The sequence below is a fragment of the Micromys minutus genome (assembly GCF_963924665.1).
Source record: "Micromys minutus genome assembly, chromosome: 18".
Taxonomy (NCBI): Eukaryota; Metazoa; Chordata; class Mammalia; order Rodentia; family Muridae; genus Micromys; species Micromys minutus.
In genome coordinates this window covers 32015493-32022937 of record NC_137953.1, presented here as the reverse complement: position 1 = coordinate 32022937, position 7445 = coordinate 32015493, and positions in this window count along the sequence as shown.

Genomic DNA, 7445 nt, shown 5'->3' with positions numbered 1-7445 from the left:
ACCTTTAAAAACACAAAACATTATAAAGAAGAAAGGAAATGAAGACGTTTGAACTGCTTTTGGAGATAGACGCAATCAATAGATTCATTCCAACTTTTCCTATGACAAATAACTCATTTTAAAATATAATAAAATAACCTTTTAAAGTAATTTCAGTTGATTTTCAAGCCAGAAGCACACAGGACAGCTCCGGGGCTTCTCTAAACCCTTCTTGGCCTTTGCTGGTAACATCTAGTGTTCCATGGTCAGGATTCCAGGTGGACAGACTTCGGTGACACAAGGTCATAGTTGGACAGTGTTGCACGAACCTTACATGGTCAAAGTTCTTATGAGCATAGGCTTGTCAAGATCATCAAAGTTAAACAAGGAATCACAGTGGAGTATAGCAATGATACGAGCATAGGCTTGTCAAGATCACCAGAGTTGCACAAGGAATCACAGCCAAGTAGAGCAATGATTTATGGCCAAAGCACACAGAGAGTATAAAAGAAAGGCTGGGGTGTGCACACAGGTCCCAGCGAGTCCCAGAGCCAGAGCTGGGCATGTGACCCTAGCCCTCATGAGTCAGAGCCCATGAGATGCACCAACAGACAGCTCCTTTGATGTTCCTCACTCACATGCTCCATGGCCTATTTATAAACCTGTGTAGACCAGCCTCGGTATGAAAATACAGTCTAGCAAGGAAAGCAGTGTGATGGCTAAAACTAGAAATCTTAGAACCCCAGCTTCATAAGGACAGAGTTTTGATTTGATGTGTTTTCTACAGGGCTCAGAAAGTATGCTGCTGAGGCTGTAGCTAAGTACATTTCCACCTGTGACCTTGGTGGACTATGTCCCCATGACACCTCCTCCCCCACTGCTGCCTTAAAGACCCAGATGTGACTATTCAACCCTTACAGTTCCCCTGCACAGGAACCTGGATGTAATGGGGACCATCCAGAGCAGCGGCACACATTCAGGGTGCAAAGAAAACATCAAGTTTTCGGAAAGGCAATTGTCTTGAGCAGTCGAACACATAGCCCTGACTTTGTGCCCTCTGATCAGAAGATGGTGAACAAAATATGTGCAGATGGTTGAGTGTTAAGCTTTTGTTCCTGCCGTTATCTCTTGGTTTATACAAACTTCTCCCAGAAATTGAAGTACTGGGGAGGGCACACGGTTTCTGTCAGGCAATGAACTTTCTGTCAGCGGTGTGGGCAGCATTTATTATAGAAAGGTATGAGTAAGGCTGCTCAAGAACAGCCACCTGATGTGGTTAGTACGGGGCCACCCAGCCGTGTCGTCTATCTAGTTACCTCCATTAGGCCATACACAAAGGTTTCTCTTCAAAGAAATAAAAGCATACAGAAGACAGACTGTTGGCTGTGTGCTATGTCTCATAGTTGGTAAGTGATAAGGAAGGGGACCACCCTCACGAATCTACAACTACCCAGTGCACAGTGTACCAGGCAGTGCACATGTATCTTTCACTTTATCAAGAGCCAGTTTCCAAAAGCTGCTACATGCTACATAAAACCTTAGGGCCCATAGGAATAGCTTTCAAAATACTCACAGTAGCTGCTTTGACTGTATGGTATCTCTGATTAAAGACTAGCTTAGATTTTATTTTACTTTTTTAGATGAACTCATTTAGTTACCAGGATAAAGCTGAAACATATTATATACATGGATGCATGAGCAGCCCATCTCACAGGTGAGAAAACTGAGGCACAGAAGTTTCTCCCTTGCCCAAGATCATAGTGCCAGTGAGAGACAGAAGCATGGTGCAGGCACAGAGAGTGCCATTTGCACTGTGCACTGTCGAAAGCCCTCCCTTAGCTCAGCCAGGCTGGGTGGGAGGACAGCCCTGCACAGTTGCATAGGCACTAGGCAAGTGTTCAATCCTCCAGTCTCAGAAGGGCACTCCCCATGGGGTGGGGGAGGAATGGAGACGCTTGTTAAATGGCCTGGCTATGTTTTAAAATGAATAGCAAATAGGAAGCTAAGCTTCAGAAAGCTGTAGTCCCTGTTTTGATCAGCCACACCTAGCGGATGAGGACAAATCCCACTCTTACTTACAGAAGTATCTGTGTAAGACATGCTTTGGCTCTGCGCAGCGAACAGGCTCAGAGCACTTTAGGAAGGAATGTCAAGGGTTTAAAACCGAGGGGTTAGTAACCAGGTAGGCAGGCATGTGTGCTGGCTTTCCAGTGTTGGTGGCCCTCTTCCCCTGTACCAACCAGCTGACCGCAGGATCGTTTCATGAGTCTCAGAGTTCAGGCTGTTTGAGCCAACTCTATGCAAGCTTTGGGGGCTTCTGTACTAATGGTGGCCTCGGTGCAGTCTAAAAGCTCGTTGCTATGGTTTTCAAATTTTTCCCTTTTACTCTTGAGTAATTTGTTTTTGGATTAATAAACAAAAATCCTTCATTTTGTTACAAACCTTGTTTGCATCATATTAGATCCTGATCAAATCTTAAAAAGTTAAAAAGAAATGCATTACCATTCCAAAGAATAAATTAAACATTAGGTGTAAGAGATGTCACAGGAACCAGTGGGTCCACCTTTAAGAACTTAGCCATGGGTGAGGTGTGACCACTACTCAGTTAATAGTTCTTGCAGTGAGTCAATAGTTGCAGAAAATAAGCAAGAAACCCTTTGGAAGATTTCTGAGTCAAGAAGTTTGTGGCTGTTCTCAAAATTCACTCCAGAAGGCAATTTCCTGGAGTGATGGTGAACCTGTCAGGGAAAAAGGTGCTACAAATACACACACACACACACACACACACACACACACACACACATACACACACACACACTCACATGTACATACACACATGCACATAAACTCTTATACATGCACATACATTCACACGCATAGCCACTCACAAGCACACACATACACACGAGTGTGTGTGCACATACACTCACACACAATCACATGTACATGAATATATGTGCATACACTCACACACAGGCACACATGGATCTGACTAGAATTTCTATCTGTGGAGAAGGGGTGAAAAGGAAAAGAAGGCAGCATGGATGGTTTCCAGATAAAATCTGACAGGATCCGAGGTGCAAGGGTGAAGCCAGGCCCCACTTCCCACCCCGCACAGACGTCTTTGCTCTGCAGCACCACCTGGATCAGCCCACACAGCTGTGCGCACTCCAGACACGTGGATTTCTTTGCCCTCCATGTCCATATTTAGCCCAAATCTAAAAGCCTTGAGCAAAGTCCCATCCTATTTCCATCCCGTGAAGGATTACTGGGAAAATGTCAGGGAGTTCTAAAGATCTGCCCCATTTCTGTGCACAGTGTATTTAAAAAGAAGGTGAATACATATTAAAGGCCGTTATTGTCCCGACCTATCAAACTAAAACCTGTGGAAAGTGGAGGGCAGGGTGGAACACGTCCACGATGTGGCCTTTTATAGAAACCGACTTGCTATAACAAGAAAGGGTGTGCTATTCTGTATGTGAACTAAAGTAAACTTTATCACACTCTGTAAGCTTCTCCCCGTGAGATCACACTTTAAACATTTTTCAGAGTCCCCTACATATGCTGAAATCAGGGCAATCTTGCTACATTTTATGGTCACAAAGGTGAGTCTATTGTAGAAAAAAGATCTAGAATGGCCCTCCTCCTTTTTGACACAGTCTCCCAGATATAATCGGGCAACAATGATGTCCTAGGTTCTATGTCTTACCTTTTGTCATATAAGTTTCTTTCATTTTGCCGAGTGCGTGCCTAGCTTACAGGAAGTCCTGGGTGTGGTCTTCAGCACTGAATGAAGCCTGACAAAGGTATCGAACACCTCACCACTAGCTACATAGTGAGTTTAAGACCAGCCTAGGATACATGAGACCCTGTGTTAAATGAGTAAATAAATCCTATCATCTTTAATTTATTGAACAAACAAGAATACAAAGGCTGTTGAGATAGAAGATAAACTACAAAAGAAGTAAAATCAGATGTGTGGTATTCCTGTCCCAGGTGTACCTAAATATTAACATCATTCCATCCAAAGTGAGAAACATCCTACAAAAGCTATTCTTTACCAGTGATGATGTCATGAAACACAGTGGGCTCAGTGATAATATTCCAAGTTCATGGCATTAAATAAATAAACAGGATCCTGACTGAGACAAGGATAGAAGAACCTTGTTCAATCTGTTACTGAGCTGACTGGCAATCCCAGATCACTGCATTGCTGCCACAGTCCCCAGTTTTGTCAATTGTGCTGTGCTAACTTGGAGAGCATTCGGTTCGGGAACAGCAGTTGAAGATAAGGGCAAAGAAGAGTACTGTCTGCAACTCACCGTTCATTAACAATGGTGCATGTGTGGGTATGTGCATGCATGTTTGTGCATGTAAGTTAGATGTGCAAATGTGATGAGATACTAAAATTGGTTGAGTCTGAGTAAAGGGCACATGAGTTTTTTTATTCTTCTGTGTGTTTGAAGTTATTTCGTAACGAAGTGTGAAGTTGTTGAGGTTGTAGCCATGAGAGCCCCTTGCCTGAGACACTGTTACCAGCTGACATTGAAACATTATCTTGAGCAAGATGCTAATGACTAGTTAAAAATCAAAAGCTTTACAACTGGGTTTTGCAAGATTCATTTCCACTTTGAAGAGTGCTGGAGACAGGCAGTCCAGTGTGGGAGTGGCCATTAAACTAATTGTGTGTGATGGGAACTTGGCCTCTGCTACCTCTTTTTAAATATCTACTCCCGGGAAATCAGAGAGGGAAAAGTGCCAGATGTGCATGAAAACATCTGTTGGTGACACTCGTTCCACAAGAACCAAGCTGGCATCTCTTGTGAGTGGGTCACACTCAAGACAGGGACCTGCACAACTTTTGTGCTTAGCTCCACTCTCCCAGTCTCTGGCAATCACCCACCTACTTTCTGCTTCTGTGGATTTATCTATTCTGGGTATTGATACAAATGAAATTATGAGACTGTCCCATAATTTTTCTCTCACTCGACACAATGCATTTTGAGATTTATTACACTGTAACATGTTATTAATATTTTATCTTTCACATTATTTTTCTTGGGGCTAAGGTTGGAGCTCGGCTGGCAAAATGCTTACCTAGTGTATAGTAATGCCCAAGTTTATTCCCTCAGCACCAGAGAAAACTGGTTGTGGTGGTACACGCCTATAATCCCAGTATTTGAAAAATAGAGAAAGGGGGATCAGAAGTTCCAGAACAATCGCCCCTAACTACATATCGAACCCCAGGCCAGCCTCAGCTTCGTGAGACCCTGACTCCGAAGAACGAAGTCACTCTTCTTCTGCTCTTACAGCTCCTCCAGCCTGGCTGCACTTTCCCTGTGTGCTCGGGCTTTGGCCAGTTCAACGAATGATTTGAGAACCAGCTCATCCTTTGTCTAGAAACACGTCTGATTTTCTTCCAGCTTCTCAAAGCATATCATCCATCTACATGGCTTCATTTAAGTCCACACTGTGATGATGGTTAGGACTAACTTAACAATAATCCAGCAGGAAGCTGTGCGGGGAGAGGGTATCAGTAAAAGAAGAGAGACCATGTCCTCCTCTCATACCTAATCTCCATGACAACAGTCCAGGTATGCTGGGCTCAGCAATGGTCAGGCTAAAGCAAGAAGTCTGGGAGTTTCCAGTCAGCCTAGGCTATGTAGAAAGACCCGGTAAAGGGAAGAAGGGATGGGGGGAGAGGAATAGTGGTCTCAAAAAGGACGTAGGTGCCTGATAGCCTAGCAGGTAAAGGTGCTTGCTACCAAACCTGCCAAGCTGAGTCAGTCCCTGAAACTTACAAAGTAGAAGGAAAGAACCAACCACAACAAATGCACTGTGACACACAGAGAGACATGCACATGCACATACATATTCACATATGCATATACACATACACATGTGTACACACACACACACACACACACCATATAATAATAAGCAGACAAGCCAGCAGTGGAGGAAACCTCATGAAAGGACATGTTTACCTGTAAGTTATTTTTCTCCTTTTTTGAAGATACAGAAAAAATATATTGGGAGAGAGTAGGCTCAAAGCTCAATGAACCTTAGAAACAAGGGCTTTAGTTACTCATTCATGCAGAGAGCAGACGTCTCTTAGTCATTTGCCAGTGCTTAAATCTGAAAATCGTGACTCTGCTCATGACACCAGCAAAACCCCACACCAGGGCCTGGTCACGTGGGCTGCCTCTCTCTTGGGCTGGTCCCCTTACCTAGTTTATTGCTTACCTCCCTTCTCTGCCACAGGTCAAAGCTTTGTTTCCATGAGTCTACCACGCTTAGGGGTATTGTCCAAAATATTCCCATAGTCCACCTTTATGGTTTTCTCCCAAGCCCTCTGCTGGATAATTGTGTTGCAGAGTAATGATCCCCAGAGATGTTTAACCTTATCCTATAGGACCTATGAACCTGTGACACAGCAAATTCCTAAAGGGAGGAATGAAAGTGAAGGTTGCATCCAAAGTAGCTGAGCACTACAGGAAATGGTTCTGGAACAACCAGACAACAAGGGACCTGTAAGTCACATGGGGTGGGGGCGGGGCATGGGAATCAATGCCAAAGGACTGAAATGTGAGAAAGATTGCACTTCCATTGATAGAGATGGGAGGGAAGGACACACGCCAGGAAGTGTAAGAAGCCAGAGACTAGAGAAGAGGCGAGAAAATGGGAGGAGAAGAAAAAATGGGGAAGAGGAAGAAGAAGAAGAAGAAGAAGAAAGAGGAGGAGGGTGAGATGAGGAAGAATAGAGGTGGGAAGGAAGAAGAGGAGGAGGAGGAAGAGAAGGAGGAGAAGGAAAAAGAGGAGGGGAGGAAGGAGAAGAAGAGATGCTGTTTCCATTTCTTATTTACCTGGTTTCTGCCCTAGTGACTGCCACCTCTGCTGATGGGGCAAGGAAGGCACAAAGTAAAAGATAGTTTAATTGTTCCGACTTCCTAAACAAAACTAAAACTTATCATAGGAAAGTTTAATGTCCAATTTACTTAAAGACAAAGATCACTCATCTAACCAAAACTGCAAGCCAAAACTATGTCAGCAGCCAAGGGCTCTAATACCTCAAGCGTTACCAGGAGGTTTGCCCAAAGTTGAAAACTTGGTTGTTGTCATTTCATTTTTTACATTCGTTTGGGTGTTGGGGATAAGGACACAGGCCACAGCTCTTATGTGAGGATCAAAGGACAACCTGCAGAAGCTAGTTTCGTCCTTGCACCATGCAGGTTCCAGGGATTGAACTTAGATCTTCAAGCTTGACAGCTAACTCCTTCATCTACTGAACAATCTCACCAGCACTATGTAGTCCTAGCTTCCCTACAACTTGCTGTATAGAACCAAGCTGGCCTTGAACTTAGAGAAATCCAGATGCTTCTGCCTCCCTGGTGCTGGGATTGAAAGAATTCACCTCTGTGCTTTCTTTCTTTTTTTTTTTTTTTTTAAGATTTATGTATTTATTT